This window comes from Pan paniscus, chromosome 7, assembly GCF_029289425.2.
Source record: "Pan paniscus chromosome 7, NHGRI_mPanPan1-v2.0_pri, whole genome shotgun sequence".
Classification (NCBI taxonomy): Eukaryota; Metazoa; Chordata; class Mammalia; order Primates; family Hominidae; genus Pan; species Pan paniscus.
In genome coordinates, this window is record NC_073256.2 from 92,175,021 (window position 1) to 92,202,440 (window position 27,420).

The following is a 27,420-nucleotide window of genomic DNA, read 5'->3' on the forward strand; positions in this document are numbered from 1 at the left end:
ATCAGAAAATCATTCTGGAATTCATGAGAGCTTGCTGATCTCCTTTCCTAGTTATTTACTTGTGTATAGATTTATGTTTTGCATGAGATTTTGCTCAATTTGTTATGGTTACTTATAATCTTTTATATTTATTTATACTTTATTTGCATTATTCCAAAAATTCATCCTAAAAGCTTCATTTATTTTATTTTTTTTAGTATTCTTTTTATATATATATTTATTTATTATACTTCAAGTTCTAGGGTACATGTGCACAACGCGCAGGTTTTTAACATATGTATACACGTGTCATGTTTGTGTGCTGCATCCATTAACTTGTCATTTACATAAGGTATATCTCCTAATGCTATCCCTCCCCCTTCCCCCCACCCCACAACAGGCCCTGGTGTGTGATGTTCCCCATCCTGTGTCCAAGTGTTCTCATTGTTCAGTTCCCACCTATGAGTGAGAACATGCGGTGTTTGGTTTTCTGTCCTTGCAATAGTTTGCTCAGAATGATGGTTTCAGCTTCATCTCTGTCCCTACAAAGGACCTGAACTCATCCTTTTTTATGGCTGCATTTATTTTATATCTATTACTTAGATTTGGAAATTGAGGTCCCTACTAAGCAGGGCTCACTTGATTTAGCAGTAAAATTTAAAAATAATATTTTTATGGTATAAGAATAATATACCATGCATACAGTTAAAACAACATTGAAATGTTTATACACATTGAGATCCATATATTTTAGTCATATGGTGACTGCTGTTTCTATGGTAGACCTCTGTAGTTTAAGTCAAGGGTCTGTAAATTATAGCTTGCCAAATCAACCCACGGCATCCTTTTGTAAATAAAGATTTTTTTTTTCTCGTTAAAAAAAAAAAAAGTTTTAATTCATAGGGGAAAGAATGGAAGGTTATAACATTACAATTTTTTTTTTACAAGCTAATGGCTTTATGTGTGTTGCTAGTCCTTCATAGTTTCTATGTTTCTTTTTTTTTTTTTTTTTTAATTATACTTTAAGTTTTAGGGTACATGTGCACATTGTGCAGGTTAGTTACATATGTATACATGTGCCATGCTGGTGTGCTGCACCCACTAACTCGTCATCTAGCATTAGGTATATCTCCCAATGCTATCCCTCCCCCCTCCCCCCTCCCCACCACAGTCCCCAGAGTATGATATTCCCCTTCCTGTGTCCATGTGATCTCATTGTTCAATTCCCACCTATGAGTGAGAATATGCGGTGTTTGGTTTTTTGTTCTTGCGATAGTTTACTGAGAATGATGGTTTCCAATTTCATCCATGTCCCTACAAAGGATATGAACTCATCATTTTTTATGGCTGCATAGTATTCCATGGTGTATATGTGCCACATTTTCTTAATCCAGTCTATCATTGTTGGACATTTGGGTTGGTTCCAAGTCTTTGCTATTGTGAATAATGCCGCAATAAACATACGTGTGCATGTGTCTTTATAGCAGCATGATTTATAGTCCTTTGGGTATATACCCAGTAATGGGATGGCTGGGTCAAATGGTATTTCTAGTTCTAGATCCCTGAGGAATCGCCACACTGACTTCCACAATGGTTGAACTAGTTTACAGTCCCACCAACAGTGTAAAAGTGTTCCTATTTCTCCACATCCTCTCCAGCACTTGTTGTTGCCTGACTTTTTAATGATTGCCATTCTAACTGGTGTGAGATGATATCTCATAGTGGTTTTGATTTGCATTTCTCTGATGGCCAGTGATGATGAGCATTTTTTCATGTGTTTTTTGGCTGCATAAATGTCTTCTTTTCAGAAGTGTCTGCTCATGTCCTTCGCCCACTTTTTGATGGGGTTGTTTGTTTTTTTCTTGTAAATTTGTTTGAGTTCACTGTAGATTCTGGATATTAGCCCTTTGTCAGATGAGTAGGTTGCGAAAATTTTCTCCCATGTTGTAGGTTGCCTATTCACTCTGATGGTAGTTTCTTTTGCTGTGCAGAAGCTCTTTAGTTTAATTAGATCCCATTTGTCAATTTTGGCTTTTGTTGCCATTGCTTTTGGTGTTTTGGACATGAAGTCCTTGCCCATGCCTATGTCCTGAATGGTAATGCCTAGGTTTTCTTCTAGGGTTTTTATGGTTTTAGGTCTAACGTTTAAATCTTTAATCCATCTTGAATTGATTTTTGTATAAGGTGTAAGGAAGGGATCCAGTTTCAGCTTTCTACATATGGCTAGCCAGTTTTCCCAGCACCATTTATTAAATAGGGAATCCTTTCCCCATTGCTTGTTTTTCTCAGGTTTGTCAAAGATCAGATAGTTGTAGGTAAGCGGTGTTATTTCTGAGGGCTCTGTTCTGTTCCATTGATCTATGTATCTGTTTTGGTACCAGTACCATGCTGTTTTGGTTACTGTAGCCTTGTAGTATAGTTTGAAGTCAGGTAGTGTGATGCCTCCAGCTTTGTTCTTTTGGCTTAGGATTGACTTGGCGATGCGGGCTCATTTTTGGTTCCATATGAACTTTAAAGTAGTTTTTTCCAATTCTGTGAAGAAAGTCATTGGTAGCTTGATGGGGATGGCATTGAATCTGTAAATTACCTTGGGCAGTATGGCCATTTTAACAATATTGATTCTTCCTACCCATGAGCATGGAATGTTCTTCCATTTGTTTGTATCCTCTTTTATTTCCTTGAGCAGTGGTTTGTAGTTCTCCTTGAAGAGGTGCTTCACATCCCTTGTAAGTTGGATTCCTAGATATTTTATTCTCTTTGAAGCAATTGTGAATGGGAGTTCACTCATGATTTGGCTCTCTGTTTGTCTGTTGTTGGTGTATAAGAATGCTTGTGATTTTTGAACATTGATTTTGTATCCTGAGACTTTGCTGAAGTTGCTTATCAGCTTAAGGAGATTTTGGGCTGAGACGATGGGGTTTTCTAGATAAACAATCATGTCGTCTGCAAACAGGGACAATTTGACTTCCTCTTTTCCTAATTGAATACCCTTTATTTCCTTCTCCTGCCTGATTGCCCTGGCCAGAACTTCCAACACTATGTTGAATAGGAGCGGTGAGAGAGGGCATCCCTGTCTTGTGCCAGTTTTCAAAGGGAATGCTTCCAGTTTTTGCCCATTCAGTATGATATTGGCTGTGGGTTTGTCATAGATAGCTCTTATTATTTTGAAATATGTCCCATCAATACCTAATTTATTGAGAGTTTTTAGCATGAAGGGTTGTTGAATTTTGTCAAAGGCTTTTTCTGCATCTATTGAGATAATCATGTGGTTTTTGTCTTTGGCTCTGTTTATATGCTGGATTACATTTATTGATTTGCGTATGTTGAACCAGTCTTGCATCCCAGGGATGAAGCCCACTTGATCATGGTGGATAAGCTTTTTGATGTGCTGCTGGATTCGGTTTGCCAGTATTTTATTGAGGATTTTTGCATCAATGTTTATCAAGGATATTGGTCTAAAATTCTCTTTTTTTGTTGTGTCTCTGCCAGGCTTTGGTATCAGAATGATGCTGGCCTCATAAAATGAGTTAGGGAGGATTCCCTCTTTTTCTATTGTTTGGAATAGTTTCAGAAGGAATGGTACCAGTTCCTCCTTGTACCGCTGGTAGAATTCGGCTGTGAATCCATCTGGTCCTGGACTCTTTTTGTTTGGTAAACTATTGATTATTGCCACAATTTCAGCTCCTGTTATTGGTCTATTCAGAGATTCAACTTCTTCCTGGTTTAGTCTTGGGAGAGTGTATGTGTCGAGGAATTTATCCATTTCTTCTAGATTTTCTAGTTTATTTGCGTAGAGGTGTTTGTAGTATTCTTTGATGGTAGTTTGTATTTCTGTGGGATTGGTGGTGATATCCCCTTTATCATTTTTTATTGCGTCTATTTGATTCTTCTCTCTTTTTTTCTTTATTAGTCTTGCTAGCGGTCTATCAATTTTGTTGATCCTTTCAAAAAACCAGCTCCTGGATTCATTGTTTTTTTGAAGGGTTTTTTGTGTCTCTATTTCCTTCAGTTCTGCTCTGATTTTAGTTATTTCTTGCCTTCTGCTAGCTTTTGAATGTGTTTGCTCTTGCTTTTCTAGTTCTTTTAATTGTGATGTTAGGGTGTCAATTTTGGATCTTTCCTGCTTTCTCTTGTGGGCATTTAGTGCTATAAATTTCCCTCTACACACTGCTTTGAATGCGTCCCAGAGATTCTGGTATGTTGTGTCTTGTTCTCGTTGGTTTCAAAGAACATCTTTATTTCTGCCTTCATTTCGTTATGTACCCAGTAGTCATTCAGGAGCAGGTTGTTCAGTTTCCATGTAGTTGAGCGGCTTTGAGTGAGATTCTTAATCCTGAGTTCTAGTTTGATTGTACTGTGGTCTGAGAGATAGTTTGTTATAATTTCTGTTGTTTTACATTTGCTGAGGAGAGCTTTACTTCCAACTATGTGGTCAATTTTGGAATAGGTGTGGTGTGGTGCTGAAAAAAATGTATATTCTGTTGATTTGGGGTGGAGAGTTCTGTAGATGTCTATTAGGTCCACTTGGTGCAGAGCTGAGTTCAATTCCTGGGTATCCTTGTTGACTTTCTGTCTCGTTGATCTGTCTAATGTTGACAGTGGGGTGTTAAAGTCTCCCATTATTAACGTGTGGGAGTCTAAGTCTCTTTGTAGGTCACTCAGGACTTGCTTTATGAATCTGGGTGCTCCTGTATTGGGTGCATAAATATTTAGGATAGTTAGCTCCTCTTGTTGAATTGATCCCTTTACCATTATGTAATGGCCTTCTTTGTCTCTTTTGATGTTTGTTGGTTTAAAGTCTGTTTTATCAGAGACTAGGATTGCAACCCCTGCCTTTTTTTTGTTTTCCATTTGCTTGGTAGATCTTCCTCCATCCTTTTATTTTGAGCCTATGTGTGTCTCTGCATGTGAGATGGGTTTCCTGAATACAGCACACTGATGGGTCTTGACTCTTTATCCAACTTGCCAGTCTGTGTCTTTTAATTGGAGCATTTAGTCCATTTACATTTAAAGTTAATATTGTTATGTGTGAATTTGATCCTGTCATTATGATGTTAGCTGGTGATTTTGCTCGTTAGTTGATGCAGTTTCTTCCTAGTCTTGATGGTCTTTACATTTTTGCATGATTTTGCAGCGGCTGGTACCGGTTGTTCCTTTCCATGTTTAGCGCTTCCTTCAGGAGCTCTTTTAGGGCAGGCCTGGTGGTGACAAAATCGGTCAGCATTTGCTTGTCTGTAAAGTATTTTATTTCTCCTTCACTTATGAAGCTTAGTTTGGCTGGATATGAAATTCTGGGTTGAAAATTCTTTTCTTTAAGAATGTTGAATATTGGCCCCCACTCTCTTCTGGCTTGTAGGGTTTCTGCCGAGAGATCCGCTGTTAGTCTGATGGGCTTCCCTTTGAGGGTAACCCGACCTTTCTGTCTGGCTGCCCTTAACATTTTTTCCTTCATTTCAACTTTGGTGAATCTGACAATTATGTGTCTTGGACTTGCTCTATGTAAATAAAGTTTTATTGGGACATAGTCATACCCTTTTTTTTTTTTTTTTTTTTTTTTTTGCTTTATCTATGCCTGCTTTCTTGTTACCATCTCAGAGTTGAGTAGTTGCAACAGAAACAAAGTGGCCCACAAAGCCAAAAATATTTATGGTCTTCCCCTTTCAGAAAAAATGTGTCAACCTATAGCCTAAGTAGTCAATACTGTTTTACTACAAGTTAATTGGTATGAAAGTTATTTTTGGAGGCATTAATTTCAACTTCAGTAATATATTTCATTATCAAAATACTAAATGTATTTGCCTGTTCTCACATTGCTATAAATACCTGAGTCTGGGTAATTTATAAAGAAAAGAGGTTGAATTCACTCAAGTTTCTGCAGGCTGTACAGGAAGCATGATGCTGGCATCTGCTTGTCTTCTGCGGAGGCCTCAGGAAACTTACAACTATGGCAGAGAGCAAAGAGGGAGTAGATGCTTCACATGGCCTAAGCAGGAGCAAGAGAGAGCAAGAAGGGAGATGCTACACACTTTTAATCAAACAGATCTCATGAGAACTCATTCATTCTCATGAGGACAGTACCAAAGAGGATGGTGCTAAATCATTCATGAGAAATCCATCCCCATGATCCACTCACCTCCCACTGTGTCTGTAATTGGTTGGTTCTTGGTCTCACTGACTTCAAGAATGAAGCCGCGGACCCTCGCGGTGAGTGTTACAGTTCTTGAAGCTTCGTGTCCGGAGTGTGTTCCTTCTGATTTTCAGATGTGTTCGGAGTTTCTTCCTTCTGGTGGGTTCGTGGTCTCGCTGGCTCAAGAGTGAAGCTGCAGACCTTCGCGGTGAGTGTTACAGCTCTTAAGGCGGCGCGTCTGGAGTTGTTCCTTCCTCCCGGTGGGCTCTTGGTCTCGCTGGCTACAGGAGTGAAGCTGCAGACCTTGGCGGTGAGTGTTACAGCTCATAAAGGCAGCGTGGACCCAAAGAGTAAGCAGTAGCAAGATTTATTGCAAACAGCGAAAGAACAAAGCTTCCACAGTGTGGAAGGGGACCCAAGCGGGTTGCCACTGCTGGCTCGGGCAGCCTGCTTTTATTCTCTTATCTGGCCCTACCCACGCCCTGCTGATTGGTAGAGCCCAGTGGTCTGTTTTGACAGAGTGCTGATTGGTGCATTTACAATCCCTGAGCTAGACACAAAGGTTCTCCACATCCCCACCAGATTAGTTAGATACAGAGTATGGACACAAATGTTCTCCAAGGTCCCACCAGAGTAGCTAGATACAGAGTGTTGATTGGTGCATTCACAAACCCTGAGCTAGACACAGGGTGCTCATTGGTGTGTTTACAAACCTTGAGCTAGATACAGAGTGCGGATTGGTGTACTTACAATCCCTGAGCTAGACATAAAGGTTCTCCACGTCCCCACCAGACTCAGGAGCCCAGCTGGCTTCACCCAGTGGATCCCGCACGGGGGCTGCAGGTGGAGCTGCCTGCCAGTCCTGCGCCGTGCACCGCACTCCTCAGCCCTTGGTGGTCGATGGGACTGGGAGCCGTGGAGCAGGGGGCGGTACTCATCGGGGAGGCAGGGGCCGCACAGGAGCCCATGGAGGGGGTGGGAGGCTCAGGCATGGTGGGCTGCAGGTCCCGAACCCTGCCCCGCGGGAAGGCAGCTAAGGCCCGGTGAGAAATCGAGCGCAGCACCAGTGGGCTGGCACTGCTGGGGGACCCAGTACACCCTCCACAGCCGCTGGCCCGGGTGCTAAGTCCCTCATTGCCCGGGGACGGCAGGGCCGGCCGGCCGCTCCGAGTGTGGGTCCCGCCAAGCCCACGCCCACCCAGAACTCCGGCTGGCCCGCAAGTGCCGCACGCAGCCCCGGTTCCCGCTCGCGCCTCTCCCTCCACACCTACCTGCAAGCTGAGGGAGCCGGCTGTGGCCTTGGCCAGACCAGAAAGGGGCTCCCACAGTGCAGCGGTGGGCTGAAGGGCTCCTCAAGTGCCGCCAAAGTGGGAGCCCAGGCAGAGGCGGCACCGAGATCCAGCGAGGGCTGTGAGGACTGCCAGCACGCTGTCACCTTTCACCACCAGGCCCCACCTCCAACATTGGGGATTAAAATTTGATGTAAGATTTGGTGAGAATACAGATCCAAACCGTATCACTAAGTAATCATGAAAACTATTACCTCTTATAGAGTCAGAGTCATTGCAATCGGGAATTGAAAGTACCCTATGTACTCAATTAAAAAGAAATGTTTGGGCAAACCAATAGTTAAAACATTTCTATAGCAGAACACCACTTACAAAAAACCCAGCTCATCTAAAAACCTAATGTTTTATATATATATATATATGCGTGTGTGTGTGTATGTATAAACACGTATATACATATATAATATAAAACATACCTGTTTAGAGAGAGGCTAAGACAGAGAGAGAGAAAGAGACAGGGAGAGCTCTTATGAAAATATGGGGCAGAAGGTCCATGATTCTACCTCCCCACCTTCCCCCCATCCCCTGGGACAAGTTTTGATGTACAGCAGTGAAACTCAGGGCTCTTGAGACTATAACATGTCACTCACTATTACAGAGTTTCCATACAAGAGTTTACCATCAATTTAGTCTTAGCAATACTTGGCATGCTTCAACCAGACACAGTTTATTTAAACTGATTGTCATTCTGTACAATGCCTCTACCTTTACTTCCTTTACCGTCACTCTGTCCCTACCTATATACCTCCAGTCTGCCAAAATAATCATTTAGTAATAACATGTTTTCAATCTCCCTTTTTCAATAACTTCTAACTGCTTCCACCAGAATTCACCCAAAACCATGTGCCCAAACCTTCATGTTTCTGCTATGCCTCTTTGCTACTACAGAAATAAACAGCATAAAAATCTGTTACTTACAACTATGAAAATTAGTAACCAATAATTTATTGACCAAAGCATTAAACACTAAAGTTTCAAAAAATTTTAAATTTTTTGCAGATTGTTATCTGTGACAAATTCTTAGACATAGTTAACAAATCTGCATTCTTTTATCCTATAGTTGTATTTTTAAAATAAAAAGCTTATTGATAATTTTCCAGAAAACTATGTGCTGGCATAATGGTTTTAAAATTGTTTCTCATAATTTCCTTCAGTGACTACACCCTGAGGACACCAAACTGGATGTTGTGAATAGATAAAGCCATGGTGGAGGAGTAGGCAGAGTTGTAAGGCATATCTCTCTGGAATATTAATTTTATTTATAGACTTTTTAAAAGAAAAACAACAAAAAGCACCCATTTGCATGTAGAACAGCGTTAGGGAGTAGAATTAGAAATTCACATTAATTTATAGGAAAACACAAGATGGATAAGCCTTACTGACTGTGCCTTCAGACTTCTCACTTGCCCACCAATTCTTCTCCAACCCCACTAAGAATTCATAGTTTGCCTTTGTATGCACTTTAATGGAAAAGTTTGCAAAGGACACCTATATTAAAAACATTTTGGCCTGGCGCGGTGGGCTCACACCTGTAATACCAACACTTTGGGAGGCCGAGGTGGGCGGATCACCTAAGGTCAGGAGTTCAAGACCAGCCTGGCCAACATGGTGAAACCCTGTCTCTAATAAAAATACAAATATTAGCTGGGCATGGTGGCAGGCGCCTGTAATCCCAGCTACCCGGGAGGGTGAGACAGGGAGAATCGCTTGAACCCGGGAGGCAGAGGTTGCTGTGAGCTGAGATCGCGCCATTGCACTCCAGCCTGGCAATAGAGTGAGACTCTGTCTCAAAAAAAAAAAATTTTGTACATACTGGCATAATATATTCTGCATTTCTGGCTATGTGGGGTGATCCTGGTCAAGTCACTTAGCTTTTTCACCTCTTCGGCAACCTTGCTTTTTAAAGAAGAAAATATAATAGTATGATTTTCACAAAATAATTAAGACACTAAGCTGTCATGGAAAACTACTGTCTGGGCAGCCCACCTGTCCCTCACAAGGAAATAACAATTGGAAAGATTTAAAGAAAGCATTTTTGGAGCCCAATAACCTGAGAATTTTGAAACAGACCAAATTAAAGGAAAAACAGGTTGTAAATAACATCCAGCCAATTCCTCCATCAGGCTTCCATTGTGTGCTCCTACCTTCTATCAGAAGCCACTGCAAACTATATACATTTGTGAACATTTAAATTCTAAAAAGTATATGCTTGCTCACCGGTATCACATAAAAATAATTTATGTATACATTTGCATACTTAAAAATGCATGTAACTAACATCTACCTGAGGATATTAGTGGATGGTGTCAGTTTGCTTTTGGCACAGATATGTAGACCAAGAGTCACACCCGTGGTTTTAATCTTTTAAGTACGGGGACTAACTGAACATCTGGAAGTTTTACAGCGCAGGGATTGAAAGTCGCTGAGTTAAAGAAGAAGGCCTCCTATTTTTCAGCACAAAATAAGGCTCTCACGATAACATTTAGATAAGCAATTTTTTGTTAATTTTAGAAAACTTATGCTCCAAAGCAATTCAGGATTTCTGTGTTTGTTGATATTACCTTTTAATGTGACAACCATGACACCATTTTCCAAAACAGATGGATTAATGTCATTTAAAAAAAATTACTTCACCTAGACAGGTGTTTCCTGTGTATGTTTGACGTGAAATTAAACATAGCTCCAGATGTTCTGTTTGTAGCAAAGCCAGTTAATTTTATTAGAACATTTAATCACAGATCAACAGTGTACTAGAAGGGCAGGGAATGTGAAGCAGAGATTTAACAGGACTTCCTAATGAATTGTGAATTAGTTTATGGAGGGAGATCCAGAATAATACAGTGCTGCTTATGTGAATCCCATCGTGTATTGATTTGAGTTTGTTATTTTTCTGGAACTCTGATACTATTCATATTTAAGAGCTTCACTAGAATTGTGAAGCAATGTGTGTGTGTGTTTGTGTATGTTTGAAATTGACAATGCAATAATTACATAGTTACTTAGTGTGAGTAGAATCTTTTTTTTTTTTAAGTCCAACGTTGTGCTGTTTTGTCAACACTACTTCTTAGGCATGAGTGAGGCTGGAATTCTCTCATGGGCCTCAAAGTGCATTAGGGTGTCGCTGGAATTCACAGCAAATGCTCTGCCTACCACTCACATAGTCAAGAGACAGCAGCTCAGAGTTCTGTTATGCCAGGTTTAAACATCATTATATGCATAGTTATTTTTCCTCCAAGATTAGCTATAGATTTCCCATTAATTATAACATCAGGTTGATTCATCATTAATAAAATAAATCTCAGTGAACTGTCACTGATTTCTTGACTAAAATGAAAACAAATGAAGAAAAACCAGTTCCTGTCTTTGTTACACTCTTATAAAATTTGTCTTTGTATCAGCCTGGTCATTTCAGAGGCAGAGCAAAATATTCATAATTTTCTACTTTGAAATATTAGTGTGCCCATATGCACTAATAAAAACTTAAAGCCTTGCTATGATTGATGTTTTTTGTTGGCCCGTCACCTCATTGTATAGAAGTTTGTTTTAATGAGTTTCTCTAATGAATATTTTATATTGCTACTTGGATGAATGGCATATGGTAAATGCAAGGTAAATTACAGCTCTTTAAATAAATATTTTTCATAAATTATTTATTTTGTGATGCCTGTATTGGTAAGATGTCATGTCAGATAAAGATTGGAAAGTATTTTACTGTAATACTTATTTGTAACTTGAAGAAGTAAAATTTTTAAATTATTAACAAGCCTCCAATATATCCATGAAACTTATAGCAAAGTTAGCATAAACTCTATCACATTACAAATTTGTGTGGACAGCTTGCATTCTATAGTGCAAAAATAAGATGATCTCTTATTCTTGTAAAAATTTTTACATAACACTATGAAAATAAAGGAGAAAAACTATTTTTATAAGGATAAAAAGGGAACTTGGTAATAACCACATCTGAATGAAATTTATTGTTGAGAATTATCCAATCTCTGAATTATATTTTTAAAAGAAGAATAAAATTATTTTAGTGAGTAACCACACAACATTTTCTATAGTATTCCTTATTTTCTTTGGGGATATAGTTGAGTGAATGGATTTTTCTTCTAATAAATATTAATAGCTACTATTTATTGACTGCCTTTTAAACATTATCTCACTAAATACTCAGGATAACCATAAAATTGTGGTTGTATTATTTCTATTTCTACATATAAGAAAATTAAGACTCACATTGCTAGGAAGTAATAAAGATTTGAACCCAGCATAGATTGGCTGCAATGTGTATGGCATTCCAGCTAAATCAACAGGGTCCAAAAATATTTTATCTCCTACAGAACAATTAGATATGGGAAAAGCAAATATTCACTATTCTTACAGTGTCTTATTATTAATAATAGTAACAGCTAACACTTAGCAATTACACTGTGGCCGACACTAAGTGCTTTGCCTATATCAATTTACTGACTCCTCACAATAATGCTAAGAGATAGATATTATCATTACACTCACTATACAGATAACAAAAATGAGGCACAAATCATTTAGGAAACTTGCCTAAAGTCACAGAGCTTTTAAGTAGCAGAATTAGCATTCAAACTCAGACATTGTGCCAAAGTCTGTGTTCTTAATAATAAAGCCTATCATGTTATACTGAAGCATGTTCATGTGTTTATCTCTCCCCTGAAATTACAAGTTCAAGGGAGACAATTATAAATGTGTCTTATGTGTTACCCCTATACATATAACATTGTTTGGGAAAGAGTAGACACTCAATAAATATTTGTTGGACTCACCAGTATCTATTGTTTACATATATTTTCAGAATTGATTTTCTCAACATTTTAACTCCAAAATGAGAAAAAGTAAGCCAAGACTAACAGTTGTGTGCTGAAATTAATCATGTATGGGTCCACCCTTGCTATCCCCAAATTAAATTTTGGGTAAAAAAGAAAATATAATTTATACCACTTGCAGTTTGGCTATACTCATTCTCTAATTTATTTATACGTATGTGTTTGTGCAGTCATTGCTTTGTGAGCATTTGAGGTTCTATGCTGAATACCTTAAACACATTAGGATAGAGCATATGTGGACCTGGTGCTAACAATTATATTAAGTGAGACAAGAAGTCACATTTGTTCCTTAGAATGCTATGCATAACACTAGCTTAAAATAAACACCTTAAAGTAATAAAATAAACCATTTTCTTAAAATGGTCAGTAAGGTGAAACATCATTAAAAATTAAATTAGTATGATCCATATGAAATTACTAATATTAAATCATTTTTAACTTACAAAAAATGGCAATTTTATGTGGTTCAACCTAATCGGTAACTGAGTGCCAACTTTTACACCATACTTGGATTACCAGTTTCAGATTACAACACAGTATTCATGTTATGTTAGACTATGCAAGGTGCAATTTAATCTCTGCTTAGTGATCAAAAGGGACATGAAGATTTTATAGTAGTTTTAGAGATACCATTACCAAAAATGTACTTTTTAAAAACTATTGTAAGCATACAATTCAACATTTCCAATTATTCTACTATTGACCTGATTTTAGAAAATAGAAATTTATGCCACATGTTTTTTACCTTTAAAAATTGTTGTGGGTACATAATAGCTGTACATATGTATGGGGTACATGTGATATTTTGATATAAGCATATAATGTGTAATGATCAAATCAGGGTAACTGAGACATCTATTACCTCAAATATTTATCATTTCTTTGTATTGGGAACATTCCAAATCCACTCCTCTAGTTATTTTGAAATATACAAGCTGCATGTTTTTTAGTATTAATGCATAGACTACTCCCTGCAAGAGCTGAAGTTTTACCTTTTATTGTCTGCAAGTTAATTCATAAACCCAAATGTAAGCACCAGCAATCAAAAACATGTAGTTGGCAACATATCTTGGAACATATTGATTCTAAAATATCTAGAGAAACACAAAGAATTCATCCATATGTTGCTATTTTTTTCTCAATTCTGACAGATGGCATACTTGAGAATAAATAAAAACAAATGCCTAAAATCAGAAGAGTTCTTATATCTTAATTGCAGCTAACAATATAATTGAAAATATTAATTTATTTAGATTTAAATTGAGATGCAAGGAAAATACAACGGATTGTCACTGATTATGAAAAGTGGGGGAAACAAGCAAAGTGAAGGTTGCAGCACTTTAAGATTCACATTTACCTTCCCGTTCAATGGAAAATATGTCAATAGTTTTGTGTTGGACTCAGACTAGCCACTCTGGTAAGTCATGTTTGAAAAGCTTCATTGAGATGCCACTTCCACTTCTCTGAAAACAACTTTGTAAAATACTTTTGCCTTCTATGCTATTTATTACCAGAGTTTTTTATTTCTCTTACCAAATTTTTATTTAATATTATTTTATTGTTGTCCCAATGATCACATACTAAGATAAAATATACATAAATATAACGACTAGCAAAGCAATTGATATTTGTGTATTATGTGAGCCCTACTTGAGAGGTAGGACATTTTTCAAATGACTTGAAAATGTTTTAAAATGATTATTTCTAATAACTATGTTGAAAGTGTTGGTACCCATTACACATAAACAGATGAAGATGAACTCCGAAAGTAGCAACTGGAAAACCAAATACAGCCTATATGCTTGTGAAAGCAGGCAGAAAGGCTATCAAACAGGGCAGAAATAAGGAGTAACTACTGCCAAGATCTCTCACCCTTCCAACCTGTTCTTTCTTTCCAGAACCACAATCAGCCCTTCCCTTCTTGCCACATTAGAAACTGAAAGAGAAAATGTTGGCAGACTACAGTGAACAGTGGTGGCATCTGTGCTCAGTGAGGAGGGAGGAAAGTGGTATCTGTGGTCAACACTGCCTCTATCTGAGGCATCATTGAATTCTGAGTCCATAGGATTGGCTGCAGCAATTTACTGCTTTGATACAGGAGTGCAGGGGTTTGGGGCTTGCAGGAAATAACCATAAGAATGAACATACATATTCTATATGATATCACAGGCATTATATTATCTATACCTATATATTGTATATACTATCACAGACATATATTACACCTATAGAGAATATATATTTTTATGAGTGAATAATATATATTACACATAACAGAAATAAATATATTAATGCTAAGTGACCAAAGATCCAAATTTTGGAAATTAAAACATATGGTTTATTCCATAGACTAGATGGATTGGGGATGTCAAAATAAGTGCTTAAGTAAAAGTGCTTAATATCAAATAAAACTGGCTTTCTGTAAGTCATCCATATTTACCAAGGAACAGATTATTTGTCTAAATTCCTGGAGTAATACCATGGAATTAATATATAAGTACCTTCTCAGAAATTTTACGACTTATTTTTTCCAACATCACTACATAACAAAAAGAAGCTTTATTTTATAAGTAGAAAATTCTAGCTTGAGACATTTTATATCTTTCAAAAGCAGCCATGGACAAACACGTGGTAAATCTTTGGGAGGGGAGAAGATGGAGAAGGATGTAAATCAAAGCACTTTGACAATCACTGTCTTCAGACTTTCTAAATTATAGTGGTAACTCAATTGTTGAGAGGAGTGGGCAATAAAGAAATTACCTGGGAACTCTTCTCAAATTATAGGCATGCTGTTGTTGTCCACACCCTCCCACATCATTCCCCCAGGAAAATATTGTTAATAAAAAGTATGTCACACATCACCCAGGTGATTGCTGGGGGCTGGGGGTGTAGGGAACAGGGTAGTAGGTATTGAGAAACCCCAGCAAATCACACTGCAATTCCAAAGACTGTGATTTGCAGGTAAAGGCCATCTTAAAACTTAAACTCTAGGGCAGGGCTTCCTAACCTTGCACTACTGACATTTTAGATGGAATAATTTGTTGTTGTAGGGAGCTGTCCTGTGTGTTGTAAGCTATTTAGCAACATCCCAGCCTTCCACCCTCTAGACGCCAGTAGCCCCCTGCCCTCCGCACACAGTCAAGACAATAAAAAATGTCTCCAGACATTGCCAATGTTCTGCTTGGGGGTGTGGGGTGAGGAAGGGATTGCCCTCTGTTGGGAATCACTGAGCTGAAAGTATGTGTGGTATAAACAGGGAGAGAAGTGTTGATTTAAATCAAGCAGGAGACATCTTAATAAGATATATATTCATCACAATTGTGAACAAGATAATAATTGGGGTGTCATATTCAGGAATAAAAGGTTTTAAAAAAACAGCAGCAGTGTATTTTGTCAGTATTGGAAAAAAGCAAGTAAACATAGCTGTGTTATGGTCTACAGTAACTTTGAGAAAAAGGTGCTATTTTTAGGACACAAAGTTTTCCCTCTTGGGAAGGAGAGGAGTGCCAACATTTCCCTGAAGAACATGCTGTTTGTCAATTAAAAAGTTAAAATTTGCGAAGTCTTTTTTCCCAGCAAAATAGGCTTTATGAAGATATATATCGTCTTTGTGTGGAAACGGATCCCCTTATTGAAAACAGACTTGTCATCACAAGGTACTGGGTCACCGTAAGTTTTTAATGGACCTAGATCTGCAAAGATTGTCAGCCACATTGTGCTCCTTTGCATAATTTCCTTATATTTACCATAAAAAATAGTTTAAAGTATTAATAATTCATTAAAAATTACTTCTAGAAAATATAAATATGAAACAATGCACAATTTAACTAGAAATTAACAAAATAAAACATAAACACCATTAAGATCTGATTTTCACCAGCTGTTAGATTAGAAAATACCATATTTTATTGAATCTAAGGTGCTTTCAATTAAAAGACATAATCATGATTTTATGTCATAGAGAAAGTAAACATGCTGCCAATTAAACTATTACATGTCATTGGTTATAAGACATATTCAAATTTTGGAGCTGCTAAAAATGGGGGAAAAAAAGAAGTGCATCTGAGAATCAGTGAAATCTACACTTGTAAAATTGAAACAGTCCAATGTTGTCGAGAGTGTGGGAAATAGACTTTCTCCTACAATTTTTGTGGCATTGTAAATTGGTACAGGTTTTTCAAACGAAATATGGTTTACCTTATTACCTAGGATTCACATATCCAGGAATCTATCCTACAAAAATGAATATAAACATATGTAACAAAACTGCACGTTCTTCATATGTAACTCAGAACTTAAAGTATAATTTTTTTAAAAAAGATATAAGAGATAAAGAAAATGAAGCATTACATAAAATGGCAGGTTTTCTTTTTCTTTCTTTTTTTTTTTTTTTGACTGAGTCTTGCTCTGTCGCCCAGGTTGGAGTGCAGTGGCGCGATCTTGGCTCACTGCAACCTCTGCCTCTTGGGTTCCAGCAATCCTTCTGCCTCAGCCTCCCAAGTAGCTGGGACTACAGGTGCATGCCACCATGCCTGGCTAATTTTTGTATTTTTGGTAGAGACGGCATTTCACCATATTGGCCAGGCTGCTCTTGAACTCCTGACTTCAAGTGATCCACCTGCCTTGGCCTCCCAAAGTGCTGGGATTACAGGCATGAGCCACTGTGCCCAGCCCATAAAATGGTTTTTTAAAAGTCAGAAACAACTTCAATGTCCACCAATAGGTAAGAAGATAAAAACATTTTAACATACACTAAATTCTAATTTTAAGCAGTCATTAAAAAACAAGGTGGATAGGCTGGGCATGGTGGCTCACGGCTATAATCCCAACACTTTGGGAGGCAGAGGCAGGCGGATCACTTGAGGCCAGGAGTTTGAGACCATCCTGGCCAACATAGCAAAACCCCATCTCTACTAAAAATACAAAACATTAACTGGGTGTGATAGTGCATGCCTATAATCCCAGCTACTCAGGAAATTGAGGCATGAAAATCACTGGAACCTGGGAGGTGGAGGTTGCAGTGAGCCAAGATTATGCCATTGCACTTCAGTTTGAGCGACAGAGTGAGACTGTCTAAAAATAAATAAATAAATAAAAATAAAGTGGATGCAAACATATAACTTTGGGAAAACGTTATCAATGTTAAACATAAGCAAGGAATAGAAAAGGGATATCACAAAATTCCAATTTTTTTGTAAAGACAGTTTTTAAAACCATCTAATTTTTACAGTTGTTACTTTTAAAAGATTGAAGGAAAGACATTTACTTTTTACTCATATGCTTCTCTTTTAAAAAATATGTTAATTTTATGACAATAAGTATAAAGAAAGTCAAGTGCAAGAGGAGGGGCAGAAGAGTGAGTATAGTATGCTACCATTTAACTAAGTAGGTGATCATCTATACACATATATGCTGTGTAATTGTGGAGCATCTCTTGAAGGAACTCAGAATGTAGTAATAATGCTGGCCATTATGCTGGAAAAATAGGACGATTAGAAAACAGCAGTAAAAATGAGATTGTTTTGTACATATTTTAATATACTTTTTAACATTTTTACTGTTTACATCCATTACCTACTTAAAAACAAAACAAATAAAAATTTTAAATATTTTTCATTTTATTTTAAAATGTGTTTACTTATCACCTGTCATTTATATGTCTAGTTATATAACTTCAGATATTTTAATGCTTGCTCTTCCGTCTGGAGTTTATACGGTTGGAGAAGAACACAGAAGTTATAAACAAGTTTAGCGAGAGCAAATGTTGCAATGTCTAGACTCTAGCACCTGGGTTGCAATCCATTAACATTTTTCATCAGTGTGACCTAGGGCAAGTCATTTTCTATGTGCCAGATACTGCTTTAAACATTTCACATATATTAACTTTTCTTAGTCCTTATTACAATGGTCAGTCTTGTTATTATCGTGATTTTAAAGATGAGGAAACAGAGGCACTACCAGAAATCAAAGTATCCCACACCATAGTGTAAGAAAAGCTGGAGATGTGAGGTGAAGAAAGCAAGTGCTATTTCCATCTGGAATGGTTCCTAGTCCATGGAGACTCTGGCTTATCTTATCCTCTATGAAGGAAGATCTGAGCCTCGGTGTGTGGTAGGGATTGAGTAAGTGTGTTGAATAAGTGCCTGCCAAGGGCCCAGTTTTACCCAGAACCTGAAGGAAAGGACAAGATTTAAGAGAGTGGCTAATATCTGAACAACTAGACTTGATTTAGGTCTATGGTTGTTTCAGGAAGTATCTCAGCACCTGTTTTATTAACTGAGGATAGATGACCTCATTGATGTATATGGGCCAAAGTCCTGGGGCTGTGGAACTGGTAGAGGTGGGAGAATCCATTTATCTTCTAAAAAAGTTTGTTTCAATCCAAGCTCCTGATTGTGTTGTTTTAAGCATTTTGGTTGCATCATTAGCAAGTAAAGACCACTTGCATTCATTTGGCAGCTTCATTAGTCTTCCAATAATTCTTCGAGATACAATTTGTTATTCCAGTGTAGATGCCCATAAACCTAAAACACTGAGAGATTAACTAAGTTCCCCAAGGCCACATAGCTAGTAAGACTCAGCACAAAGATTCAAACCTTCATCTACCTGGCTACAAAGCCAGTGCATCTGTGCAGAATCACGTGACCCAGGAATGCTAATCCAACTCCTAAGGTGCCTCACGTGGTTCCCAGATTATAGCTAGAGTGGGTTATATCTAGATCATCTAGGACATGTATTAATGCAGATTCCAAGCCTCATCTCAAAATTGCTGAATCAATCTTCCTGGGACTGAGGCCCATAATCCCTATTTACACCAAGCTGCGCTCCACAGGCATAAACTACTAAAATGACTACAACTTCCAGAAAAATATTATTATTTTCTCATAGTTTATATTTATTAATGATACATATACATAACGTTTTATATGCACACATAAAATTACGAGTATATATGTTATACTTACGTAACTATATTCTGTAATTATAATTACAAGTATAGAAAAATTATGTCTAATTGTACTTTTTAAACAAGAATTATAGAATTTGTGTATTATATCAGGTAGATAGGTTCATTTTGCAGCATATCAAAAACTTATTAGACAATACAATACATTAAGAAAAAGTAAAAATAACATTTTAAGTGGAAATGTTTGTACTTTATTCTGCACTGCTTTGTATATTCCTATGATGGACCAGGAAAATGCAGAGGTGATTTACCATGTACCCACAGCTTGGTCATTTGAGTATCTTTATTTCCACCAGTTAAAATATTATGCGAACAATACTTTGAAAAATAATCTGTAAACACTGAAATACGTATCATGCCTTAACAAATACCAAATTTCCTCTTTAGAATGCTGCTTGATAGGCCTTGCAGAGACCTGCATACTTCCCTCTGAAAGCTTTACATTGGTTCAGCAACAGCCCCTCAAATCTATAGCTGAGCTTTGTGCATGTCAACTTCAAAGTATCACTGCAAATTAGGTAATTGCATTGAGTGGCCATAAATTGTGCATTTTTTAAAAACCTGGTTTTTTAAAGAGTATTTTGAGTCCGACAGCTCCCTTTAATGCCTCTGGATAGTATTTTCAGAACTCATTTGTTTGAGGGGTTTTTAATCTGAGGACATTGAAAAGTTACACCCGCTGTGCTGTCGTCAATCACGCCAGGAGGAAAAATAGTGGCATGATTTGTTATCTGTTATTCCCCTTGCTGTGGTGACTGTCTCCCAGTGCCAGCTCTGTCCTTAAGGCCATCACTTATAGGGACCACTGTCTGTCAAAACCACAGCCAACTTTGAGGGCTGCCTTTGTTGGAGCAGACAAATGAGTATGACCTTTAACAATAAAATAGGCACCTACTGAGAAAGATGAAACAGCAGCTGAAATTAAGAACACCATATAGCCATTTCAAACACTTGAGAAAAGTTAGAAGTAGAACTAAAACTTAATTATAAGAGTAAATGTGGGTAGACGTTGTCAATAATGAAACAGACATGGTCAGAATTATCGATTTGACGTCTGGACTAAAACTTCATCCAGGAATCATCCTACCTTTCATTAATTATAAATGGTATTGATGGGGTTTATTTAAAAGGGGGCGGGGGATTAAATTATGGTAGCTAAAGATTTATCAAGTGGTGATTTTTTCCAGTGGATGCAAGAGATGTGCAATTTGTTCATGAATATTCTAGAAGGGTATAGAAAAAAATGAGAATACATGAAATCTTTGATTTACACTAATAGCTACTTCAAACGATTTGAAGCAAAGTGCTTCTGCCTGGATTGGTATTGGCTGTGAACTGGCCATTGATATTTTGTAGTGTTTCAGAGCTTAGTGTAAGCATTCCAGGCATTGCATTGTAAAGACCACAGCACAGTTTGTGGTTTGAAAGGCTCTTGTAACCCAACCTGGCAAGTGGTCAGTGGAGACTACATGTCACAGAGAACACAAATCAATCTTATTGAGCACTTTTCAAGTAATATAATATTCTGCCTGTGACAATAATGAAATTAGTCTATGGATTTTTTTGTATATTGAAATGTCATTTAAATATTTGATGAAATACAGTACTTTATAAATATGCACATTGTGCGAGTTTTATAATAATAATTTCATTGACTTTTATAGAGAAATCATTGAGAATAATTTCAGAAAATCCCTCTTATTCAAAATTAGTTATATTTGTTAATTCAGCAGTACAGCGTATATGTTTGAAGTAGTTAAAGAGTTCATGGATTTCCCACCTACGATTCTATCAGCAATTCTGTAGTATACATTTAGGTTACTCACCTGTGTTTCCAGTTCTTCTCTTCCTTCAGTTTATGGTGGGGGTGGAAGGGAGTGGTCACTGAACTTCCCCATCCCCTTGATATTCTTCGGCCAATGAAACATGAGTGGAAGTGATGTATTATTTCCAGGTGAATGCATTCATTTATCCGTGGGAGACTCCGAGTTGTCTCTTCCCTTACTATGGAGATAAACGAGAAAACCTATGTTGAGATTTTGGGTAACTTGGATCACTAAGAATGGAAGACAGATGCCTGCAGGGTCCCCAGGGCTTCTGTGAAGGAGAAATAAACAAAGTATGTTCAAATACATTGAGATTTGGCAGTTGCTTGTTACTACAGCATAAATAATCTTGCTTATCCTGACTAATATATTCTAAGTGTTTTTTAAAATTTCTAAGTTACCAAAATGCAATGATATCATGACTTCTCCTATATGATCTATTTGCATATGTACATATGTGCGTGTGATTATTTTAACATGAGATATTAGATCCTGTGTGTAACTTTTCTACATTCCTGACAACTATGTTCCTAGCATCATTTATGTGTGTACTTTATGAGTTTAACTTGAGTTGGTTCACCCCGTAACTCTTCTAGCCCAAAATACAATCACAATACTTTTCAAAAAAGAAAGGATCTAAGGTCTGGGTTCTAATCCTAGAATTGGCTGCACCTGTAATAAGTCCAGGGCTCACAATATAACCTTGAGTACAGAGGTGTACATCATCAAAAGTCCATAGAATTTTTTTATAATCAAAAGCCTACACCAATGTAAAGGCCCAAGTTTTTAATAGGTTTGGAGTTTCAATTGTAACCCCACTCTGAAGTGGTTATCCTTTCAGCGTAGGGTTAAAAAGCTTTGACAAAGCACTGCAGGGAACATTGGATTGCCCTCACCTACATTGTACCTAGCTTGGGATGGATAAATACAGTCTTATTCTCTAATGTTCCCAACTGTCTCTAGGAACACTAAATTTTAAGAGAGAAAAACATGAATCCTGTATTTCAAGAGAGGTGGAACTAAGCCATTGTTAACTCCCCTTAAAAAGGATATTCAGTGGCTAGTTCAGATTGCCCCTGAGACACCTAAAGCTGCATTAAGTACTTGTGAAAGTGAAAATCCACTGGGAACCCAATTCCAGTGTTTAAACCTCAGCATGAATAGTAGAGTTCCTAGCAGGGTGCACTTTTACATGTCTTTATAAGCAGATTCAAAACTTACTGTATGCAGTCAGGCTACACTATTTCTATTAACTTAACGCTGACCATAGTCTTCAGTAAAATGAGCAATCCAAATCTCAAACATTATGTAATCTTTATAAAATTAGAGAGAAAAGGCTGATGAGTATCTGAAAATCCAGAATCTATACATTATATATCATTTAGTTAATATTTGAACAATGAAATATTAAAGAGTTAAGCACATAAAATCTCTAGGTTCCTATCTTCCTACCAAATATGGCATAATATAAATCCTCCAAATTTATTTTAAAATACATTGACATTGGATTTTGAGTAGATCATTTATATTTTTAATAAATACTTCCCTCAGATAGGTACTTTATAAATGTACAACTTGATAGAATTGTATACAATGTATAAATAACCATTTGGTAGCATAAAAAGGTTCAGAATTTACTTAGTATGTAATATATAAAATATGGGACTACATAATTTTAAGTTAATAGTATAGATGCACATATATTTATTTTAAAACTCCTGTCTAAATGTAACCAAACTTTGAAGATTTGAATTATTTCCCCTGAAAAGTAAAAAGACTTAAGCATCCTTCCTTAATGCCATACTTGTTCTCCATATCGTAAGCTTATATTTGAACAATCTAACAACTATTTTACTAGCAACTACTGAGAAATTTGCATTTCATTCAATATCGCTTAGCAAATGTGTGTTCTGCTTTAAAGTCAGTTTTAAACACAGCATCTTGATTGCTATTTGACAGTAGAAGGCCAATCACGAGATATTTTAGATCTTATTAAAATTTTTCGGGTCAAGCACAGGTGATGGAAAAATAATCACTACAGGATCTTTATTGCGTATGATGGGAGCACAAATAAACTTTGCATCCCTACTCCCAAGCTGTTCAGATTTGATTGAAACCTAACGGGTGAGCTTATGTATTGATTTTCACATGTAAGCAAAGAGGTAAAATAACCCCAGCTCATTAAAAGTACCAGTGTGGTGGATGACTTGGCATCTTTTATCTTCTGAATATAAAATTAGCTAAATGTTAGACATATGGTAGGGTTGTTAATGGGAGAACAGCACAACTAGATGTGCCCACCCTATAGGCCCCTGTTTCTTAACTATTCATTGATTAACACATTGATTCTTACACTTCAACATTTCCCACTTGCTGAAGGGACATTTGCTTTTAACCAGGATCTTGAACACCTTCCTTTATTTTCTAATAGTCACACCACTTTCAAAGTTTGGTAAATGCTTACTAAATTTGTTGTTTGGACACAAAAATTCTTTTTTGGAAAAAAGGATCTATAAAAACTTTATGAATGGAAGTAATTTATAGCTTGTGTGTGAAAGATAAATGCTATGAATCTACATTTCACATCTAGCCATTAAGGATACTAGGTTTGGATTTGATTTTTTAATGTACTATCAAAAAAATAACAAAAGCTGCCCATTTATATAAAAATGAATGATTGAGATCATTGTCCCACAATGACCATATTCAGGGAATGCTTCCTCTCTCCCTAAAGTGTTCCTACATTTTTGTGGTGTGTGTGTGTGTGTGTGTGTGGTCTTTATATCTGTCTCCATCTTATAGTAGCTTTTTTAAAACGTTATACTTAAGTCACACACTTCAAAGATGGCCAAAGATTAGATCGAAAAATATTATTTGAAACAATATTAAATGAAAAATATGAGATTACTGAATAAAAGCTCATATCACAAATTATTTTGAAGATTTAAAGATATTTCAAAGTTTAAAATAGGCATTTATATCTCTAAATCACAGTTTATCCTCTTTAAATAATATGCATATATGTGTGTGTGCATGTGTGTGCATGTATAGATTATTGATATATGTTTAATGTAAAGATATAAGACAAAAGAGGATTTCAATAATAGTATTTTTACTTTTCTTTTAAATTTATGAAGACTTCTTTAGGAAGTTGTTTACCTTTGTAATCATAGACTTCACATTTTCATTTCACTTCCCTATCATCTATCTCTCCAATATGATTCCCTCCTCTTCTTATCTTACCCTACTCTCAAATAAATGCTCCAGTATACTGCTACATTAACAATGTGATTATTACAAAGTTATGTATGAACTGCATTAAAAGGCATGAATGAGTCCATGTAGAGCATATCTGAGATATCAGATACACCTGAAAAATGTAAGTATAAAGGAATTTTCAATGAAATATAAAGTGACTATAGGGAAGCCCTGTAGGTAGACAAAAATAATATAAAAACCCAACTCTTTCTATTTCAAGGATTTGCTTTATCTTTTTTGCTTCTGTCTTACGCCTTTCACAACCGTAAGCCAGCCCTTATTTCTGTCGTAGCTGACCTGAGTTGTGCTTATAACCAGGGCATTATTCTGCAAGGAACCTGCTCTGAGGTTTCCTTGCATAATCTTTAGGATGAATTCCACATAGTAGTCACAGTGACAAAACCCATGTTCTCCCATGTTGGAGAGAAGCATCTGATTAGATGTTGGGACTTCAGGCAGAGACTGCTGTCTTCCTAATACTGTAATTTTGGACAAGAAGTTAACTCCTGGTACTTAGAAAACAAATGATTTTAAAAATAACTTCAAGCTCTAAAACTCTGATCCTGCTCAACAACCAATGCTTAAAGAATCACAGAATCTCAGAGTTCAAAGGAACCTTCAACGATACTTTTAACACCTTTAACACATCACTAAAATACAGAAGAGAGACCCAGAAGACCTAATAGGACCATTGCTATCACCACAAAGTTCAGATAACAGCATACTCAATCTTTTTCACCACCAGATTAAATGAGTCAGACAATCAGCCTCATGATAAAACATTATTTTTAAAAGTTAGATACATTGTTTTGTTTGCTCTGAAAATATTGATCAGAATAAAAATCGCAATTGACTTTTTAATGGAGAAAGAAATATAGAAAATTTGGACACATCTGTTAACTACTAGTTATAGGAAGTGTGTTAGATAAAGAAGTATTGAAAGTCCTTTATCCAAGTCTTACAGAGTCAGCCTAGAAGCTACAACTAGCAGCAAATATTTCATTCTCCTTCCCTTTGGTCATCTTTGGCAAGTTCTAACTCTTAAATTTAACCCTATTCTTAAAAAGAAAAAAAACTATTACAGGATTGGCTTAAAATATAGACAAAATGACAATAAAGGGCCATAAACTACGGCTTAATATTGAAAACACAGCCTCAAATAACATGCTCCTTGTTTTAAAACATCAACCATTTTGGTTTGAAACTTGAAAAAGGAACAGAGCCTTTTCAGCCCCTGCATTGACTTTAGAATTGTATCATTTTTAAGCATGTTTAACGTCCCATGGAGAATTTGTTAATTATTTAGATCCAGGTTAAGTATGGAAAAAGGAGCTTGTTGCTATTGTCCTGAAAACCATTCAAACAGGTTACAAATTTGCTGAGGTTGAAGCACTCTTTACTTATAGAACTAATTTATTTTAGTACACGTAATGAACCTTGCTCTTTTCCAAAAATAATTTGAATCAATACTTACAGAGAAGCAATTTTTAATCATTTGGGGGACAGGAGTGGGTTTATAGAGTCCACTGAGAAACGGATGACATGCGCTTTCACCTAGAGATACTATCTAGAATTTCAAAAAGTTTGCCATTTTCTGAACCTCATTCATTAACTACATATAAGTGACAAAAATTATTTTTGAAATCTGCCTCCAGTATTACATGATTTACATGTATTTATGGAATTAAGTCAATAAATTAATCACCATAAGATGTTTACACAAACTTTGACAGGTAGGGTTCAAGTAAGAATAATTTATATTATCATTAATATATTATTTTACTTTCTTTTTGGAGGGAATAGAAAAGGATTCTCTTTAAGATTTTACTGACATTGCATTAAATCTATACAGCAGTTTGGGTAAAACTGTTATTTTTAAAATATTGAATTTTCTGATCAGTGTACATACAATCACTCTCCATTGATTTAGATTTTCCTTAATTTTCTTTTGCAATATTTGGTAGTTTAAGGAAAAAGTTATGGAGTTTTTTCATTAATTTTTTTAACTTTTATTTCAGGTTCAAGGGAACATGTGCAGGTTTGTTATATAGGTAAATTGCATGGCACAGGGGTTTGGTATACAGATTAATAAGCATAGTACCCAATAGATAGTTTTTCAGTCCTCTTCCTCCTCCCTTCCTTTACCCTCTAGTAGGTGCTCATGTCTGTTGTTCATACCTTTGTGTCCATGTGTACTCAACGTTTAGCTCTCACTTACAAGTGAGAACATGTGGTATTTGGTTTTCCATTCCTGTATTAGTTTGCTTAGGTTAATGGCCTCCAGCTCCATCAAAGTTGCTGCAAAGGACATGATCTCATTCTTTTTTATGGCTGTGTAGTATTCCATGGTGTATATGTACTAAATTTTTTAAATCCAGCCTACCATTGATAGGCATTTAGGTTGACTCCATGTCATTCCTATTGTGAATAATACTGTGATTAACATACATGTGCGTGTGTCTTTACAGTAGACTATTCCTTTAAGTATATATCCAATAATAGGATTACTGGGTTGAATAATTTTTGCTTTGAGTTTTTTGAGATATTGCCAAACTACTTTCCATAATAACTAAACTAATTTACATTTCCACCAGCAGTGTATAAGCATCCCTCTTTCTCCACAAACTTACTAAAATCTGTTACTTTTTGACTTTTTAATAATAGCAATTTGACTAGTGTGAGATGGTGTCTCATCGTTGTTTGATTTGCATTTCTCCAAGGAATAGTGATGCTGAGGATTTTTTCATATGCTTGTTGGCCACATATATGTCTTATTTTGAAGTGTCTCTTCATGTATTTGCCCACTTTTTAGTGGGGTTGGTTTTTGCTTGGACATTTGTTTATGTTTTTTATAGATTCTAGATGTTAGACCTTTGTTGGATTCATAGTTTGCAAGTATTTTCTCCCATTCTGTAGGTTGTCTGTTTATTATGTTGGCAGTTTATTTTGCTGTGCAGAAGCTCTTTAGTTCAATTAGGTCCGAATTGTCAATTTTTGTTTTTGTTGTGCTTTTTTTTTTTTTTTTTTAAAACTTAGTCATAAATTCTTTGCC